This window comes from Anolis carolinensis, chromosome 2, assembly GCF_035594765.1.
Source record: "Anolis carolinensis isolate JA03-04 chromosome 2, rAnoCar3.1.pri, whole genome shotgun sequence".
NCBI lineage: Eukaryota > Metazoa > Chordata > Lepidosauria > Squamata > Dactyloidae > Anolis > Anolis carolinensis.
In genome coordinates this window covers 162,148,951-162,170,607 of record NC_085842.1, presented here as the reverse complement: position 1 = coordinate 162,170,607, position 21,657 = coordinate 162,148,951, and the positions used below count along the sequence as shown (strand labels likewise).

The following is a 21,657-nucleotide window of genomic DNA, read 5'->3' as shown; positions in this document are numbered from 1 at the left end:
AAAGTATAAGAGAACATTATCCCCAGGACTGGGAAAGCAGCCTTTGTCTTCCAAGACATGGAGATGGCAACAGCTACTCCTTATCTCCTCAATATGCAATGGTAACTGAATTGAGTTGCAGGTCTACCTCCTTGACTCTTGATTGGCCACAGGTGTATGACCTGCATCAAATAGGACCTTTGCCCTTTTCTCTTCTGGATGAGAAATAGTATATAACTAGGCGTTGCACAAAACAGCAGCTGTGCTAATTGCAAGGATGAGCCAATTATCTTTCTTCCACTAAAACTAAGCTGCATTTTAAAAAATCAGTTCTATAGCATTTTCTTTAGTGTTCAAGATGAGAAGCAGTGATTTGGCAATAAAACGCTGACATCTAATAACCAGTGCTCAGTCATTTAATTGTCTCCGACTCTTCGTGACCTCATGGACCAGTCCAAGCCAGAGCTCCCTGTTGGCCGTCACCGCCCCCAGTTCCTTCAAGGTCAACCTAGTCACTTCAAGGATACCGTCCATCCATCTTGCCCTTGGTCGGCCTCTCTTCCTTTTTCCTTCCATTGTCCCCAGCATCGTGATCTTTTCCAAGCTTTCCTGTCTCCTCATGATGTGGCCAAAATACTTCAGCTTTGCTTCTAATATCCTTCCCTCCAGTGAGCAGCCAGGCATTATTTCCTGGAGGATGGACTGGTTGGATTTTCTTGCGGTCCAAGGCACTCTTAGGATTTCCTCCAGCACCAGAGTTCAAAAGCGTCTATCTTCCTTCACTCAGCCTTCCTTATGGTCCAGCTCTCGCATCCATAGGTTACTATGGGGAATACCATTGCTTTGACTATGCGGACCTTTGTTGCCAGTGTGATGTCTCTGCTCTTCACTATTTTGTCAAGGTTGGCCATTGCTCTCCTCCCAAGAAGTAAACGTCTTCTGATTTCCTGGCTGCAGTCTGCATCTGCAGTGATCTTCATGCCTAGAAATATAAAGTCTGTCACTGCCTCCAGGTTTTCTCCCTCTATTTGCCAGTTATCAATAGGTGTAGTTGCCATGATCTTGGTTTTCTTGATGTTTAACTGCAACTCAGTTTTTGCACTTTCTTCTTTCACCTTGGTGATAAGGCTCCTCAGCTCCTCTTCGCTTTCGGCCATCAGAATGGTACCATTGGTAAATTTAGTTTCTTGATTGACTGCAGGGGTGTACTCTGGAATATCAAGCTTCTATTCTCAGCTAGAGAAGGGATGATGCACAAGGGGTTATTGGATACCTTGTGTAATGAAAAAATGCTTAAACTGGTGTAACCTTCAGTTATACTAGTGTAAGTAAGCAAAAGGATTCTGGCCACAAAGTGCAAATCAATACGTAAGATACAAAGGTGTGCAGCCCGTGGATCCATAGGTACAGCCTGTCTTTACAGTTTCCAGATCCATAAATTCAACCATTCTCCCTGAAAATAAAATCTCCCAAAGCAAGCTCTGGTTTTGCCATTTTATATAAGGAACACCATGTTACTATACCATCGTATATTTGGTGCCATGCATTGACTAGCGGTTCTGATTCCTTCCACAAGTAGAAGCCAATGGAGTGGAGTTTGATGCTGGAAAATGCAGAACACAGTAAGATCACAGGTTTACTTTTAAACATTACCATCAGGAACTTAGGAGGAATTGGCATCGTGAAGATTCTTACCTATCTCACTTCACAGAACCTAAGATCTGGCTACTGTTTGCATTCAGAAATATGTACATTTATTGAAACAGTATGTGTTTGTGTGTATGTATATTTGTACAGTCAGCCCTCTGTATCCATGGATTCTGTATCCATGAATTCAACCATACATGGCCTGAAAGTTTTTTTTAAAAAAATCCAAAAGAAAATTTTGATTTTGTCATTTTATATAAGGAACCCCATTTTACTATGCCACTTAATATAATGGGAGTAGGCGTGGTATATGCATGGGTGTGCATGTCCTGGAACCAATCCCGAATAGATACTAAGGGTCCATTGTGCTGAATTTATCACACAGATGAATGATAATCATGTCTGGAATTTCTTTGGCCACTCTGTATGGTAGCCCTTTTAAATCTCTGGTAAACTTACAATGCAATTCCATGTTTGTTAATTAATGTAAGATCCATTATGGTTTATGAGGCTTTCTCCTTAGTAAGTGGTTTGAAGACTGCAGCCTTAAAATGCATTATGAGGAGGCAGCGTCTTTGCTTTTGTGTGAGAAGTTTTGTCCCTCTGGTTCAATATTATGGACACTGCCAGCAGTTCTCTGAGGTTTTAAAAAGGAATCTTTTCTCCTTGGGGATACTGAGGCCTTTCTGCAGGGAAATTTGGAGATCTTCAGCATTTCCTGACATTTGTGTCTTTTCAAAGGTTATAGTTTAACCGGTACAGGGAGTAAAATCACAGGTGCTCTAGCTATAATCTTCCAATTAAAAGGATTTTTAAAAGTAAGTGACAAAGGATTAATTGTCTTATACATGTAGCTTCTTCTTCAATATTTATAGCATTTCAAGTTATTGGTTTTTTAATTAACACTGAAAGATCCAAAAGCACCTAATTGTATTCCAGTGTAATTATAGTAACAAATGACAAGTGCAGAAATTAAAATTGGATTGTGCTAATATTTCTGTTTAAGAATGTGCAAACACAGTGCACAATTTGCTATTAAATGTCCCAATTGCGATGTTTTTCAACTGAATGGAGGGAAAGCATGTTCATAGCATTCTGTTAAGTGTTCTCACATTCTTCTGGGATTGCGCCATGAGAACAGATGGTGTGCTAAAGCATTACCCCTCTGTGTCTTAAAAAAAGGTCCTCCCAAGACTGGTATGTTTGTTGAATTATTTAGTACGTACACATTAAACCTCCGTGTTATATTAAACTTTGGAAGCTTTTCCCCCCCCCCTCCTTTTTTTCTGGCAAAAAAAGACCAAAAAGGGCTTCTGTTACAATAGGGATGGAATGACATTTTGATCCAGTTCGGGTGTTCAAAAATTGAGTGAGTTAAACATGAAGGGAGTACGAAATGTGCCAACCATTCACACTCAGTCATTATTTCTGACCACTTCTATCTGTAGAGGGTGGCATTCTGAAAGGGAGAGTCTCCTGTATTGATGGAGGCAATCTATGCCACTTTGAAGACTCAACATTTAGAGCAGTGGTTCCAAACCTTTTTTTGACCATGGCCCACTTGACCAGGGACCACTTAAACAGGGACCACTCTCCAACATTATCACCAAATGGATTACAAATAAGTTTTTGGTCAACTTTAGATTTAGTTTGGTTATTGGGGGTGCTGATTCAAAAAATTGCATTGGACAGACCACATCAGTTCTAATTTCTGATACAGAACATATGCTGTCCAGTAGTCACCATCTGCTCTCCCACAGAAAACCACATTTAATAATACCGAGATGATGTAATCTATCCAATGCAATGGTCAGCTCTGCAGAAAGGAGCAGAAATAAAATTTCCCCTGACGTTAAGTCCAGTCATGTCCGACTTGGGGGGTTGGTGCTCATCTCCATTTCTAAGCCAAAGAGCCAGTGTTGTACATAGACACTTCCAAGGTCATGTGGCCGGCATGACTGCATGGAGTGCAGTTACCTTTCAGCCGGAGCGGTACCTCTTGATCTCACATTTGCATGTTTTCGAACTGCTAGGTTGGCAGGAGCTGGAGCTGACAGCGGTTGCTCACTCCGCTCCCTGGATTTGAACCTGGGACCTTTCGGTCTGCAAGTTCAGCAGCTCAGCGCTTTAACACACTGAGCCACCGGAGGCTCCAAAATAAAATTAATAAAACAAAATAAAAAAAAGAGGAAGGAGGTTCGCAGACCAGATTTTTGTTCTCGTGGCCCACAGGTTGAAAACCATTGATTTAGAGTAATGTAGAAATCCTTCAAGAATACAGGAGGCTGCTTTATTTGGACAAATATTGGGTTGTCTCCTCACTCATTTATCTTGTAAATCGCCTAGAGCATCGTGGATGGAGGGCGATTAATAAGTAATTAAATGATGATGATGATGATGATGATGATTTAATTCCTCAGTTTGAAAACACCTGAATAATATAATTTTAATTCCTGCTTAATTAATTTACCATAATTGTAATAAGCTATTATTTTTAATGAATTCACAGACCCAGAAAAAGGTATTAGGACAATAGAAATGTCTATACTCTTTCATTTGCTGACAGAAAGAGAAATGAGGATTCAAACTACCTTTTCCTAAACTCCACACAGGGTGCCAATGATTGCATATGCACATTGCCATCTCTTGCTATGGTTATTGTTGCTTAGAGCCAAGCTTTTGCTGTGAGACATGTGGATATCAGAGCCCTAAAGGGATTCTTCTGAACAAACTCACCACCATATTTTAGCCCTCAATCTCCCTGGGGGTGGAAAAGGGAACTCTGAAAAGGCCTAGGGCTGCTAAATAATTGACAATATGCTCCCTTTTAATTGTGTCCCAGAATTAACTTCCTGAAGTAGGCTGAGGCTTGTACCAAAAAGAACAACCCACTGCTTTTCCTTGACAAAAATCATCATTTTGTCATATGGTTTGGTTTTCATCATGTCTCCCATTTATGGGCAGGAAGAACATTTAACTCTGACATGCAGATCTGTTCTCTAAGGTTGCTCATCTCTATGCCACAAACTTTAACTGCTTTAATAGATAGTATCTTGATCCAGAGAATTCTGGGGACTCTCTTTCAGAAAGGTTAATAATTTTCAGCATCCTCCTCACTACCTTGCCTAAAATTCTTTAGGAGAAACATTGTTAGTCAAATTGGTAATATCATTGGTTAAACTAATATGGGTTTGTAGTATTGCTGGAAGAAACATTAACAACCTTAGATATGCAGATGACACCACTTTGATAGCAGAAAGTGAGGAGGAGCTGAGGAGCTTTATCAGCAATGTGAAAGAAGAAAGTGCAAAAGCTGGGTTGCAGTTAAACATAAAATAAAACCAAGATGGTGGCAATCAGACTGATTGATAACTGGCAAATAGAGGGAGAAAATGTGGAGGCAGTGATAGACTTTGTATTTCTAGGCACGAAGATTACTGCAGACAGGAAATCAGAAGACATTTACTTCTTGGGAGGAGAGCAATGACCAACCTTGATGAAATAGTGAAGAGTAGAGACATCACACTGGCAATAAAGGTCCGCATAGTTAAAGCAATGGTATTCCCCGTAGTAACCTATGGATGTGAGAGCTGGACCATAAGGAAGGCTGAGCGAAGAAAGATAGACACTTTTGAACTGTGGTGTTGGAGGAAAAGTGCTTTGGACTGCAAGATCCAACCAGTCCATTCTCCAGTAAATAATGCCCGACTGCTCACTGGAGGGAAGGATATTAGAGGCAAAGATGAAGTACTTTGGCCACATCATGAGAAGACAGGAAAGCTTGGAGAAGAGAATGGTGCTGGGGAAAATGGAAGGAAAAGGGAAGAGGGGCCGACCAAGGACAAGATGGATGGATGGTATACTTGAAGTGTCTGGCTTGACCTTGAAGGATCTGGGGGTGGTGACAACTGACAGGGAGCTCTGGCATGGGCTGGTCCATGAGGTCACAAAGAGTCAAAAGTGACTGAACAAATAAACAACAAAAATAATATTATACTTACGAAATGTTCCAATGCAGCAGGGACAGTTCTAGTTAATCCTCTGCTATCCCACTTTTTCAACTGCTTTTCTTTCTCCTCCTCTTTCCAGTTTTGTCTTCAGCTTACATCGGTAGCTGAATTCAAAGTCCAAAAATACATAGTTTGCACTCAGTTAACTCAGCAAAAGAGAGGCAGAAGGAATTTTGCTCTTCATAGTAAACCCAGACAAAAGCAAACTGCTGGAGCCTCTACTTGTTTGTGTATTCTTTCTTCTGCTTCATTGATTTTTGCCGTCCTGACTATGCTTTGCTGTTGCTTGGCCACATGTTGCAATTTTCATCAGTGAACTGTTGGAGGAACTGTTCATTGGGTATACATTTGGGCTTTGTAGCCATTCAGCTGACTACAGTGCACAACTCATAAACTCTACTGGAAAACATGAGTGCTTTTGCCCAGAACATTTCTTGAATTCCTGGTTGTCCCTCACTACCAAATCAAAGGGATAGGATACTTCAGAATAATCTTGCCACTCCAGAATGGTGCCCTTCAGAAATCCCTTTTGAATAATGCATGAGCCTTCTCTTGGCTTTAAAGGCTTAAAGGCTATGTGTTGTCTAGTCTTAGAAATGTACTGTGCAGCCTGGAGAGTTATACATTGGGAAATCCATCCTTTAAAAACAGTGTCAACCTCCCCCCCCCCCCCCGCTCTTTTTTATGAACTTGATGCAATATGGATGGGTTGTTGATGATTATTGTAAACCAGCACCTCTGGAGGATGCTACACATAGGTTGAGGATGGCTGATTCAGATGAAAATGCTCCACAATTTCCCATGATACTCCCTGACCTTAATGCCTATGTACATAGCAATCTGTCAAGATCTAACTTTCTTCACCAGTTCTAAGGATTTCTGCCTTATATCAAAAACAACAAGGAGTTTAGTACTAGCTATTAAAAATAATTTCACCAACAAATTTATTTTATTTATTAATTTTATGCTCCAGTAAACTAGAGTCCATTTTATTAAAGCAAGGTGTGTTTTTCCTCCGAAAGTGTGACAAAATCTGTTTAAGAGGGAGATCAGCTGGTACTGGTTATGACTGAAGTAAAATGTAGAAAAATAATTAGCCTAGTATATAATGTGGTGATTTGAGATTACAGAAACAGTTTCTGCAGGTACAAGGCAGAGAGGCACACTATCTACTTCCAGACTTTTTTGCAGCCCCCACACACCTTAAAAACTTCCTTCAGATAGCAAGGGAACTCTTCAGCTTTTTATGTCAGGACTTTAATACATGAGGTTGGAAAATTGCAATTATAGCAGGATAATAGTGCAATTGGCTGGTACTAATCACACAACATCATGTTGTCGCTTTGTCTTTCAATTGTTAATGAAAGGCCTCTTTTTACTAAAGGAAAAATCCATCAATGACTCCTAATATTATTTCTGCTCTGAGTTGTTGCCCATCCACATCCGGAGAGCCATGTGAATCCCACCAATGATGAGTCTGGCCCAGATTTGGAACACATTTCCATCATGACCGCCTTGAGGTACTGGTAGAGTTTGACAAAGAATTATTGGAATTGTAATCCACCCACATCCAGAGAGCCATGTGAATCCCATCAACAATGGATCTGGACCAAACTTGGCACACATATCCATCATGACCAACATTTTTGGGGAATAGACAGTAGATGATGGGAGTTGTAGTCCACTCATATCCAGAAAGCTGTGTGAATCCCTATAACAATCAATCTGAACCAAACTTGGCACACATATCCATTATGACCCAACACAAAATACTGGTGGGGGTTGGGAAGGCTGATACAGCATGATGGGACTTGAATCCATCTACATCTGGAGAACCATGTAAGTCCTACCAATAATGGATCCTATCTGCTGCAGTTATGATATTTTGGCAGTCCTATGGTGTGAATAGTATGATCCTTCTCCCTCATTCGTGATACACAAGCAGAACTATGCACATTGTTTTTGCTTTTTCTGTGAGCATGATGTTGGCCTTTGTTTATCTTTTGCTTCCTGTTTGCTTTGGAGGTACAGTAGAGTCTCACTTATCCAAGCTAAACGGGCCGGTAGAAGATTGGATAAGCGAATATCTTGGATAATAAGGAGGGATTAAGGAAAAGCCTATTAAACATCAAATTAGGTATTGATTTTACAAATTAAGCACCAAAACATCATGTTATACAACAAATTTGACAGAAAAAGTAGTTCAATACACAGTAATATTATGTTGTAATTAATGTATTTACAAATTTAGCACCAAAATATCATGATATATTTGAAAACATTGACTACAAAAATGGCTTGGATTATCCAGAAGCTTGGATAAGCGGGGCTTGGATAAGTGAGACTCTACTGTATTATTCTGTACACTCTGTACCTGTACCTTTTTGTCAGATAGATGAACAAAATGTCCTTATTTCTATCCAAATCCATTTCCTCATCCAACATACTCAGTAAGAAATATTCTGGTTTCATCTGTAGTTTAATTTTTTAAATCCTTTGACAGGTTTCATGCACCATTCTCCAATTATTGACAGCATTTTTACAGGTCCACCACATGTGGTAGAATGTTCCTTCTTGCCCACCACACTTCTAACATTTATTATGTGAGTTCTTGTACATAATTCCTAGTTTTTATGGTGTCATATACCAACAGTACATGATTTTGTATCCATTTTCTTTTAGATCTCTTGCATATGTGTATTTTATTTTTGTATTCCACATGTGTTCCCAAACATTTAATTTGATTGATTTCTCAATGTTGTCTGCCCACTTTGTCATACAATTTAATTTTTATTTTAAATTCCTTTACTTTTTAAATTATAGCATTTTGCAATAATTTTTTAAATGAAAGGTGTGCATGTGTTGAATGGAGGTTTCATGGACAGGAAGGTGGCGAAGATTAAAGATTGCATATCACCAAAGCAACACCATAGAGGGATTGTTTCCACACTGGCATGTTTCAATTTGCTTCAGCAATGCAACTGCTGTGGAACAACAGGCTGGTGTGAAAAAGTCCTCAGACAGGGTACAGAAGGGAGATAAATGGCCAAAATCCTAATGCTACATAATAAGATTAAAAAAAGCCCAGGATTGTGTCTATTAGGTCTACATAGAGAAAACAATAACCAAAAGGACCAAGAAATATACCAATATAGCTTTGCGGCAGCAAGATTGACCATAGCCAAAGACTGGAAAGGGGAAAAAGGTTTAACTAAAAAGGATTGGAGAGAAAGAATGCGGGAATATATGCTAATGGCCAAACTTACCAACAATAGGAAGAACAAAAGTAATGAGGACTTTTTAGAAACATGGAAGCTGGCCATAGCATATCTGAATAAGGAGTCAGTAACATAGAGGAGTTCCATTAGGAATTTAGGGTTACTATTAACAAGGATAGATAAATTGGCTTTAAGGCTTCATAGTGCTTCAGGGTTGGAAGTCATGGTGAAGGGTGCACGGGTGTGGGGAAGGGGTTTTATTTTATGTGGGATAGGGGTTTTGGGTGCGTGCAGGGTTTGTTGTGTGTAATACGTTGTATGTTTTTGTTTTGTTTGAATGTTAGAGTAAACTCTTATATTTAATTCCTAAAAAAAAAAAATGAGTAGAAACCTGGATTGAGAGTGGTGGATGACATGTGGAAAGAGCAGTTCTATATGTTTTGAGTAACAGATAATAATACGTACTGTGTTAGAATTGGCAGGCTGGTTGACTAATGTAGATATGCATGCACATTTCAAAATGATTGTTATCTGACTATATTTGCGATAATTTGCTGTTTTGTTATGTAACGTTTCATTAATAAACTGTTTACCCACAAAAAAACAAAAAAAAAATCCTAATGCTGTACACTTCTTTTAAGCTGTAGTTTTGATATTATTGAATAGCATCTTACATCTTTCCATCATTCAGTATTACCCCAGCTATTGCTACCTGATCTCACAAGCTTTCCTGAAAAGGCTATATCGTGAGTGTATGTACTGGGGGGGGGGGCACACAAATAGTAGCTTTTCCCCTCCCAAGTGTGGAAGAGAAAGTTGTTCTTTGCTTATGCCATCCCAAGTGCCCCTCCAGTTCCCTGGTCACTAAAATTTTCTGAGAGATCAAACACTTGCCCTTTGCAGTAGGCTTGCAGAGCTTCCAAACAGAATTAACAGGATATTTGGGAATCATACATTTTTAAAACATATTTTTCCTAATGTGTGTATTTTCCCATTGCATAAGGTATGTTATGTGATCCTTTTCAATAACATCTATTTTTAGTCACTCATTTTTAAAATGTACAACTTGGCATGCATGGTTCTGTGTGTATTTCTAGCAAGCACGCCAAAAAAAATGCAAATGAGAAAATTTCTGATAGAAGTTTATTTATTTATTTATTTATTTATTTATTTATTTATTTTATATACCGCTCTTTTCCCCCAGGGGGACCCAGTTGAGCTCAGTCTCACAAGAAATCTCAGGAGGTATGAAATCGATACTTTTGACAAGAATCTCAACATGAATACATTTATCTCCATTTCCATTCAAGTACATTTCTAAACTCTGGGTGGTAGATAAAGGATGGTAGGAAGGAGAAGAGAGAGACCTGTGAAATGTATGTTCTTCAGTCTCACTGTTAATCCTGTATGTGTAAACTGCTTTGCATTGTGGTGGTGTAGGGGGAAAAAAATCAACATGCAGAGTTATGTGTTGATTCTACTATGCAATGCTTGTGTTAAATGGAAACATTGCACAAGCCAAGGATGTCAGATTTGGCCATGGGGATACATGTCTAGATTACATCTCATTTGGACTACTGTACTGCACAATGTAGGACTACATTTGAAAACTGTTGAGAAACTACAGTGGGCCCAGAATGCTGCAGCCAGAATGTTGATCAAGGCCAGTAATAGGGACCATTTGACTCACTTTTTAAAACAGCTTTACTGGCTACACATTAGCTCCTGGGAACAATTCATACCCTATAAAACCTTATATGTCTTTGATCCAGACAATATGATCGGTATTATTTCTTTCAGAACCTGCTTGAACGCTAAGATCAGAGGCGGTTCAACCTCCAGGCAAACCAGGCACTTGCTTGTGGCGCCATTCTGTGGGGGGCACAGTTGAAGCACTCCCGGGTGCATGCGCATGCGTGCATGTGTGCATGCGCACCCACCCCCGCTTTTTCTTAGCTTCAGTCTGGGTCCGCTCAGCAGGCTGAAGCCGAGCGGGCCAAGGCCGAAGCTGAAAGAAAGCAGGGGGTGCGTATGCATGCGCACATGCGCCCGCACCCGGGCACGCACCCCCCGCCTCCTCTCGGCTTTGGTTTGGGCCCGCTCGGCAGGCCGAAGCTGAGTGGGCCAAGGCCGAAGCTGAGAGGAAGTGGGGGTGTGCATGCATGCACGCATGCGCACGCACCTGGGCATGCACCCCCGCCTTCTCTCAGCTTCGGTCCAAAATAATGGTGAAGAGAAAACTATGCTTCTAGTGCAAACCCAACAATAACCACAGAACAGGTTTGCCAATGCTGGCATTCTGCTAGCCTCAAAGGAGGAGTTTTTTGGCCATTTCGTGGCAAAGTGGTTTATATGACCAATGTTACCTGTGGACATTGCAAGATGGCAGTGCGGTTTGTAACTGAGAGGGAAAATAATAGTGGAAGTAAAGTGCTCTATTAATATTTCACTACCAAATAATCCATACTAAGACACAGAGTCTTAATATATAGAAAGATTGAAGAGTTACATCATGCCCAAGTATATACAGTTACTTTGGTGCAAAATCTATCTTGTTAAATGCAACCTTTGAAGTTGACCCTATGGATCCTGTGCTTTATTGGTATCTATAAAATGTCAGCAGCTTTTTCAGTACTGAGATTTCATTGCATCTAATTTACAATGGTCTGAAAAACCAGGAGCTGATAAGCATCTTTGGATAATCCACCCATTTGATTATAAAATGCTAATAATATGAAGGTTTTTGAAAACAATAATGCTTTTAGTTTAAAAAAGTGTTGTCTGACAACTCAATGACAGAAGCAGTGTTTTGCACATGTTTGAATTGTCTTTTTCATGTGCACTTTTCATGCATAATTTAACCCAGACCCAGTCACTTGTTCAGCTATTTATATCTTTCTTTTTAAAATGTATACCCCACATTTGTCTGTATGGGACATTTAGTTCAGATAAGACAATATATTGATATATTGAACTTCCAAGCCCAGGGCAAGATAAGTTGCAGTACCATTAATGGCTGAATTTAAATATATTTCACAACTGATTGGTGCAACAGCTCTGTACCTAGACTTATCCCTGTAAATTACACAGTACTTTCAGAAAAGCATACCTGCAGCTGAATATAATGTCAACATTGAAACTAAAATACAGAAAGGGCTGAGAACATTCCCTTTCAGTTTTGAAAGAAAGAAGACATTTTCTCCCTCTCCCTTTTCATTGCTGTTTGGCTTATTCACAACCATGCTCCCTCTTTCTCTCTTTTTCACAAGGATAATTAATTACTTCAAAAGGAACAAAGAAAGAGCAAAGAGCACTGGCAGTATCTTGCATGGCATCCTGCAGAAAAGCGAGCTGAACCATCTTGCCTCCCGTGTGCAGTTTGCAGATGGTAATTGTATAAGAACTGTTTGTTCTCAAGCTCCATGTCGAGGTGGTAACTTACCTGGGAAGTTTTCTTGAATGCCTGAAAAAGAAGAGGAACAAAGATGCTGTAAATTTAGTTTGCCAGGTGTGTGTGTTTTCTGATGCTAAGCTCCTGAGGAGTGAAAGAGAATTTCAAAGAGCAAAACTGAGGTGTAGCTTGAGGAAATGATACAGATTTGCAGTGATTCTGCCTTAGTTTGTACATCCCTATATGCCTTGTTAATGTAGCCACAACACTGACTGATGGGTCTGAAAGGGGCAGACAACACATTCTGTACCATCAATAAAGCCAGTTTTATTTGGAACCTGGATTGGATTCCTGAGGTTCAGCAGTCATATCTTTGAGGCTCATGGTTGGCACATAGGGTGTTACAGACACTTGTTATTTTTAATAAACAACAACACACCTGGGTACTCTAGTACACACAATATACCCATTACCCTGTTTCATGTTCGGTTGAACCCTGAAGAGGCAATCATATAGTCCTCCAGATAGTTTTGGATTGGAGCTCTCATGATCACTACCTACCATAGGCAGTGGTGAAAAGTGAGTAAATCAGATTCCGACTACATTAGGAGGGAATGCTTGTGTGAGAAAATGATGGCAGCAACTAGGAAGAACTGGCCTCCCTCTTTGTAAAATCCCCTTCACTTAGTTGCAGGTCATATCAAAATCCTTAATTTTGTCCTCTGTTCCTGCCCTCAACTTATACATGGGTTTGACTTCTTCTCAGGTTTTAGTAAACAGTTCTTGGCAGAGGCCTATTGACAAGCTTTTCTCACAGAACAAGTCTTCTGTAGCTCAAGCCCTATGCTTTGGTGGGGAGGTTCATAGCCCTAATTTGGGATCCCAAAATCTGTATGAGGGCTGTATTACACTTTGCCCATCTCTTGTTTTATCATGACTGGCATCCTGTTGGTTACTCCCAACTACAGTAGACTTTCCAATCAATCAGTGAATTGAATCAGCTCAAGCTGTGGCGCAGGCTGGAGAGCAGCTGCAATTAATCACTGCAATGAATCACTCTGACCGGGAGGTCATGAGTTCGAGGCCCGCTCGGAGCCATGTTTGTCTTGTCTTTGTTCTGTGTTAAAAGGCATTGAATGTTTGCCTATATGTGTAATGTGATCCGCCCTGAGTCCCCTTCAGGGTGAGAAGGACGGAATATAAATGCTGCAAATAAATAAATAAATAAATAAATAAATGTCATTAGTTGAGTGCATCTACTCAATTTAGCAATTGGATTTAGGCCACTGTCAAAATTACTATAAATTCTTGAACTTCAGAGAATGTCCTGAAAGCTTGGCAAAGAGATAGTGACACAAGTCCAATCCCCCTTAATGTTATAAAGGTATTATTTTGTCTTATTTTGTTAGTAAATAGTTATTAACACTGTGTTGTCGAAGGCTTTCATGGCCAGAATCACTGAGCTGCTGTGAGCTTTTTGGGGTGTATGGCCATGTTTCAGCAGCATTTTGCCTGCATTGTGGATGGCATCTTCAGAGGAAAAGATCACAGCAACCCGGTTATTAACACTTAGCTCCATTGCTAAAGCTTTCTAGATTGCAGGCAACCCTTTCTTGTTTTATTTAGATTTTCAGAGCAGTTCTCTAGTGAGGACTTGAACCCATAAACAGGTCTCAGATTGGCTACAATATGTTTGAATATATTAATTGCCTTGTAGCTTTGGTCCCAGGAAAAACAGAGAAGAGAAGAGACACTCAACACACCAACAAGGGAAGCCAATTACTTGAGTATATACTCGAATATAAGCCTAGTTTTTCAGCCCTTCTTTTAAGACTGAAAAAGCCCCCCTCAGCTTATACTCGGGTGAGGGTCCTGGTTGGCTTATACTTGGGTCAGCTTATACTCGAGAATATATGGTACATTTATTTTCTCTATTATTATTGGTATTATTACATTTATTACTTTTCTCTATTATTGTTGCTACCATTACATTTATTTTACTCTATTTTTATTATTATTAATACATTTATTATTTCACTCTGATCTTATAATTATTAATATTATTATTGCATTTATTATTTTACTCTATTATTACTTGTATTGTTTTCCTGTATTTATTATTATTATTATTATTATTATTATTATTATTATTATTATTATTATTATTATTACATGTATTATTTTACTCTATTATTATTAAAAGGATACATAAGCACATTTACATTGAAGAAGATGAGAATAATGATTTGATGAGAGTTGGACAGTCTTATCTTAAATTTGAGCTTTATGTAAATATTCAAAAACATTTAACCTACTGATACCTCAATTAATGTAATTTTATTGGTATCTATTTTTATTTCTGAAATTTACCACCCTCAGCTTATACTGGGGTCAATGTTTTCCTAGTTTTTTTTTGTGGTAAAATTAGGTGCCTTGGCTTATATTCAGGTCGGCTTATACTCAAGTATATGTGGTAGATTAGTTGAGAATCCCTTCTGTACACATGTCATCACAGTTTGCCTATCTAACCAATCTTAATGTAGCATCCACTAGCTATGTTGTGCTGCAGCTCCCAGCCTTCCTGCTGGCTGGGGTCATGCTGGCTGGGGTTGAAAGCAATTGATGTGCAAAATGTCTGCAGACACTAGGTGGGTTGAGGTTGATATAGAAGATTCTCCTTTGGGTGGTCTTTGTTAGCCACAAAGTTCTATGTTCTTTTTCTTCCACTACCTTTGCTTTCAAGATGGCTTTACTCTCATTTCAACAGGAGCTAGGTTGGACAATCAACAGAAAAGAGCTGCAGTAGAATAAGATGTGAGAAGTAGACAAGGCATAAGTACCATAAATCAAATCAACATAGCTCTAATGGATGTATGCTGTGCAATAGGAGAAGTAAACTGATCAGACATCAAGACACTTGCAAGTTGGTAAGGGGGTGAAAATGGTCCTTACTGTAGCTTAGAAACTCTATAAAATGAAGGATAACTGCCATGGATATAAAAAAAGTAACTTATGTAATTACACAGCATGATCCTTGAGGTATCAAAAGCTTTATGGCTGTTTAAAAAGAAGGCCCATTCCAGAGATGTATTGCATGCCCTCAGAAATTTCAGACACTATTAATTCCAACCACTGTAAGGAAGGCAATGCTGCACTATTTGGCTCATAACTCAGAAGTTTTATTTTGACTCTCAAGTTACTAAAAAGTTAAGGCTCAAGGTTAACAGGCACTGGATTTAATCTTCTCTAAGAACACTGTGGGTGTTTTTTATTTTATTTTAAAAGACAGAACTGATTATAAGGAAACAAAAACAGACGCTTGTCCTCAAAATAACGTCAATAGCATTGCATCATCCAGAGTGTAAAGAAAGCATCTGAACAAATCTAGAAGCCTCTTAATTTCTTCTTTAGTCATGTGCTCCAGGAATGGGATTGCTGTTAAATTAGATCTTTTATTATGACTTTTTATTGTTATTGCCAGTGGGTTAATATTTGGAGAGCTGTGTTGGGCATTTATGTCAATTGAAGGTAGGGAATTTCAATTATCCCTAATCAAATGAAAGACATTTTTAAAGCTTTCACTATTACCAGTGTTCATTATTGTGATTGAGATAAACCCCATCAATTTTATGGGTTTCTCTACATTTACTGTTTGCTTCTATGGGGTCCCTTCTTCTTGGTGGATCCTAAACCACTCAGTAGTAGCTGAGGGCAGATTGTGATCACAATACAATTTCAGTAGTCTTTGATTCATAGCAATGCGTAGTAATCATTTATTCATATGTAGAAATAAGTACAACCTGGCTCCATTCAGGTAATGCCAGTTCTGATGTCAGCTTGAAAACCCACCCATAAAGTAAATAAAATTGCCGAGTCCTATCCAAAGGGAGTATTCAAGGAACAAAGCCGAGATCACCCTACATAAAATCAGCATACCCATGTTAAGGGCTATAGTCACAACCAATTAGTATAATTTGTTATTTGAGTGAAGTGTGTGCAGGCCAGAGGTAAAGTCCATCATCAACCTAAGATCAAGTAGTAGAGTCAAATACAGAAACTATAGAGTATAACCATGTTTTCTGCATTTTCCCTGTCGTGATCCATTCTGGTAATTGCTGCAGGTACCAACTTCCCTCCCATGGAATAACTGTAGCAGATCAGATATTGCTAGCAGATGTCTTACACAGAAGTAGTTTTTTTTTTACTACTGAGGGTCATCTGGTGTAATTTGTACTTTTAAGATGAGCTACTTTCCCATATCTCTTTAAGGACCAGCACTGTATTGATTTGGGGACAGATCTGCTATTGATTCTCCTACAGGATTTTCTCTATTATGTCTCCTGAAGAGCCATTTAAGAGGCCTTGAATGTTGTCCAGTGATGACTTTTATGTTGGGGGCATGACAGTGGGGACTATTTGGTTTGGGGTTAGTTCATCCTAACCTCTAACTCTAATGCCCAGTTACATTATCAGGTAGGTTTACCTCTCCAATAATATTTCCTTCTGAAACCCATTTGCTTTGTGCTATAACTCACCTATTGGTCACTTTTTTGCCCTTTTTCTGGGATGACAAATGTCCTTTTAAGCTGTTCAGTAAGTGTGTGGCACAAAGAGGCAAAAATCATGATGTTCTGGCTTGAGCAAAGAGCATCCACAGAGATGGCAGGCTCTTCACATCAGTTAAATAACAAAAGTAACAGTGGAGAGATTGAGCTAGTGCACACCCATCTTCATGTAGAGGGCTCTTGCCCATCAATTTCTCCTATAGGACAAAAGAAAGAATAAAGCCCAGGAACTTGTGGGGGTGGAGGGAAGGTTGAGATATGAAATTTGAGAAAGATAAATATTGAGATCCAACAGAAATACAAAATTCTTCTCTCATATACTCAGGTAAATCCCAGAACAGACATCATCGGTATTATCAGCAAAAATTAGTGGGCTAATTATTCATTGTTTCTCTAAAGAATACAAAATACCAAACATACACATTTTGAGTGGGTAGATACAAGTGAGTGGGATGGAGATAAAGCCGATAGTTAATAGCAAAAACTGATCTCAGTGTCAATTGCTTGTGAGTGAGATGTAATTCCAAAATAAGTGTTTTCTTTAATGAGCCAAAATAACAAAAAACATCCCAGCAACAATCCTAAGCAACAATCTACACAAATATAAAATATACAATTTCTTCAGAGATTAATTTTTGGGATCCAGACAGTCACATCTAGGTAATTATCATAATGCACTGTTGTTCTAGTCTCAGAGGGAGGTTTGGAGCTTTCGAAGAGGTGTCTTCACGAAGGAATATCTGAAAATTTAAACTCAGCATGCAGAAAATAATACCCCTGAAATGCTGAAAGCAGATACTCAGGAGCTCACTGTCACAATGCAAACACTATATAATGTATCCAATTAGTTTCAGCTAGTTGCTTTATTGTGAAGTGCATTTTCAGAAGGGAGTGTTAATCTGGTATTCTGGCAGCCATTGCTAATTTCATGAAAGCCTTTGCCATCCACAGATTGCATTGTATTCCTTGTTTGGTCTGATTTGCTTGTAAGCTTTTCCCAGTTCTATTCTGATGTAATTAGAAGACATGCACAATCCTATATGTAATTGGTTGGCATTTCCCCCAAGAGAAAATAAAATGCAGAAAAGGAACAAGGAGATGTTAAAATACATTTCTCCCGGGATGCATAAAAATAGAAAATGAATTTGTAGCCATGCTAACTTCTGCTTTGTTTATAATACAGAGCTCCCTGACAAGCATGAATTTAAACCATTCAAGTAATGACATGAATCCCTGAACAGGAATAGCACAAAGAAGGAAAGCCCAGGTGGCCACAGAAAAGTCAAATAAGATCTCAAAATAGCTAGAATATTTTACTGATTCAAACAAGTTTGGAATGAAGAATTCTTTCTTCAAGTATATTTAAATTCCAAAAAAAGTGTTGCACTCTATAAAACATAAGTACGGTGAGATTTAGTTTTCTTATTTCCCCCCTCACCCACCTATTAAGCCTTTAATCCCTTCTCTAATTGATTTATGTCCAAATAGTTTCTGCGAGAACTAAATAACATATTGTTGGTCATTTTTAAAGATCCTAAGTGGCTTAGATCAGGAGTAGATAACCTTCAGCCCTTCAGTTGTTGGTGATCTACTCCCATGATTTCTCTCCATAGACTGATTGGGTTTGATGGAAGCTAGAATTCAGTAAATATTCAGTTCTACACTGACACTATAATACAGTTTGGAGAGGGGTTAATACAATTCGGTTTTACTTTGGAGTGCTTACACAAACACCCCAGGAACTGGTTCAAGGCTGGGGTGATGGCATGGTCACCACATTCGCTGATTATTGATTGAAACCGAGCCAAGGGACTTCTTAACCAGTTTGCTGAGATGCGCTGATGAACATCACCATGTCCATATGGGATCAACAGTCAACCATGGCAGGGCACAAGGAATGAGAACAATGTCCCCATGGAAATGAAGTGGTTTCCTCACATCATAAGAGTAATTACTTCCCTCCAGGCCAGCTGTTTTTCACCATTTTAAAAAATATGGCAGCGCCAGAGGTGTTTGACAAGCGCTCTGCATTTTCTGGTCTCATTTTCAAGTCGTATATGGGATATACTTTGGTTGGCTGCAGCTCTCAATCTCTTTCTCTTATGAACGTACAGTATAGTGAAATTCATGCTTTATCTTCTGATCTATATCTACTGTTCTCAAGGCGACATAAAAAATGATGTGCCTATGTTGCTAGAGTTTTATATGTAAAAGTCAGACATTGTGGTTAAAATTTATACAAGTGTTAATGTAGAGGTATAACATAGTTCCAACTCATTATATTGTAGTTCTGATTTGATGTCCTTTCATTTTCTTGCTTTCCTTTTTATTTCTGTAGTAATTACAAGATATACTTGATATTATATATAGTCTATTGAGGTTTGCCAAAGGAAAAAAAGAATTCCCAAAGAGAGCATGGTGATCAAAACTGTATTTTACCGGAGAATCATAAAAATACAACATGAATTTGCTAGCAAACTTACGTCCATAGTAACTACACTGAACTATTAAGAAACGGACTCCTGTGGGTTGCACCGGGTACTAATGCAAGACTGAGCACCATTGGGAATGGCACATTTTGAAATGTGCATTGTCATTCTTTTCTTTAGTAACAAGTGAAAACATGCTGCCTTTACAAAATGATGTGGCACCTATACAGAGAAAAAGGTAAGGAATGTCTCTGTAAAACTGCCACATCACAAAGCATCTATTCTCACCCTGGATAGGAGATAGAGGAGGTAGGACAGGAGTTAGCACTCGCCATTTGATGTATGACATGAGATTATTTCCCTACCGATTTAAACTTAAGTTGAAGTAAAGGTAAAGGTAAAGGTTTCCCCTGACGTTAAGTCCAGTCGTGACCGACTCTGGGGGTTGGTGCTCATCTCCGTTTCTAAGCCGAAGAGCCGGCGTTGTCCATAGACACCTCCAAGGTCATGTGGCCAGCATGACTGCATGGAGCACCATTACCTTCCCGCCAGAGCGGTAACTATTGATCTACTCACATTTGCATGTTTTCGAACTGCTAGGTTGGCAGGAGCTGGGGCTAACAGCGGGTGCTCATTCCGCTCCCGGGATTTGAACCTGGGACCTTTTGGTCCACAAGTTCAGCAGCTCAGTGCTTTAACACACTGTGCTACCAGAGGCCCCCAACGTTGAAGTACAACAGCAAAATTTAGTGAACCCTTGTAAGAGATTGTTTGGAACACAAATTCTTGCTACCAAATAAGCATGAAGTATACCTCTGTCTTGTTAATCTTACTAAGATGAGGGCAGGATGAGAAAGTGAGCTCTAAAGACAAAGGAGGTTCTAAGAGGCAGCCCTAGTGCTCATTTAAACTGACTACTTAGGTCGGTTGTAGCTAGATCACTCCCTGTGGCAGCTAATAATAATAATAATAATAATAATAATAATAATAATAATAATAATAATAATAATAATAATAATAATAATAATCTTCACATGACGTGGATTGACTACAAAAAGGCCTTTGAGTCACTCCCACACAGCTGGATCATCAAGTGCCTGGACGCCATCGGGATTAGTAAAAACGTTGGCACCTTCATTGAAAACATGATGGAGCACTGGAAAACTGAACTGTTTGTTGGAAATGAAAGCTATGGACTTGTCAACATCAGGAGAGGAATTTTCCAGGGAGACTCATTGTCCCCTCTGCTTTTCATTATTGCCATGATCCCTCTGTCAACAATCTTACAAAAAACAAATCTTGGCTACCAAACATCTAAGAATTCTCACAAAATTTCGCATCTGATGTACATGGATGACCTGAAGCTGTATGGAAAAACGAAAACTGAAATCCAGTCTCTGACTAACACTGTCCGAATTTTTAGCACTGATATCAACATGGAGTTTGGTTTGGACAAATGTTCGACAGTGGCATTGAAGAAGGGGAAAATCATTGAAAGTGAGGGCATAAATATGCCTAATGGCCAAACAATAAAGTGTCACCAGCCAGAGGCCTATAAATATCTGGGCATATTACAGCTGGACAACATCAAGCATGAACATGTGAAGACTGTGGTCAGTAAAGAATACACACAAAGGGTCAGAAAAATTCTCAAAAGCAAGCTCAATGGAGGCAACACCATCAAGGCCATAAACACCTGGGCCATGCCTGTCATAAGATATACTGCTGGCATTATAAACTGGACACAGATGGAACTGGACAATTTGGACAGAAAAACAAGAAAACTCATGACCATTCATCACTCACTGCACCCTCGCAGTGATGTTGACCGGCTATATCTGCCTAGAAGATCAGGGGGCAGAGGACTCTTACAAGTAAAACAAGCAGTCAAAGAAGAAGAACATGCCCTGGCAGAATATGTAAAGCAAAGTGAAGAACCTGCTTTGATTGAAGTCAAAAATCAGAAACTCCTCAAAGCACAGCAGACAAAAAACCAGTACAAGAAAGCCACACTACAAACTAGAGCTGACAGCTGGCACAACAAAACATTGCATGGAAAGTTCCTTGACAAAATTGAAGGAAAAGCTGACAAGGAGAAGACCTGGCTCTGGCTCACGAATGGGACCCTGAAGAAGGAGACAGAAGGCCTGATCCTTGCAGCCCAGGAGCAAGCCATCAGAACAAATGCAATTAAGGCCAAGATTGAAAAATCAGCTGATGACCCAAAATGCAGACTGTGCAAGGAAGCTGACGAAACCATTGATCATCTCCTCAGCTGCTGTAAGAAAATTGCACAGACTACAAACAGAGGCACAACTGTGTGGCCCAAATGATCCATTGGAACTTATGCATCAAGTACCACCTGCCAGCAGTAAAGAACTGGTGGGATCACAAACCAGCAAAGGTCGTGGAAAATGA

At 39.3% G+C, this 21,657-nt stretch overlaps 1 long non-coding RNA gene across 1 annotated transcript; it reads right to left on the bottom strand.

Annotated features, from left to right (window-relative positions):
• Nucleotides 1–10,928: 10,928 nt before the first annotated feature.
• On the bottom strand, nucleotides 10,929–19,141 carry LOC134296325 (uncharacterized). The gene is made up of 3 exons (XR_010003029.1): nucleotides 16,781–19,141; nucleotides 14,976–15,042; nucleotides 10,929–12,317 (listed from the first exon to the last, which is right to left on the bottom strand). It is a non-coding gene; the product is annotated as an uncharacterized LOC134296325 (long non-coding RNA).
• Between the last annotated feature and the right edge of the window lie 2,516 nt (nucleotides 19,142–21,657).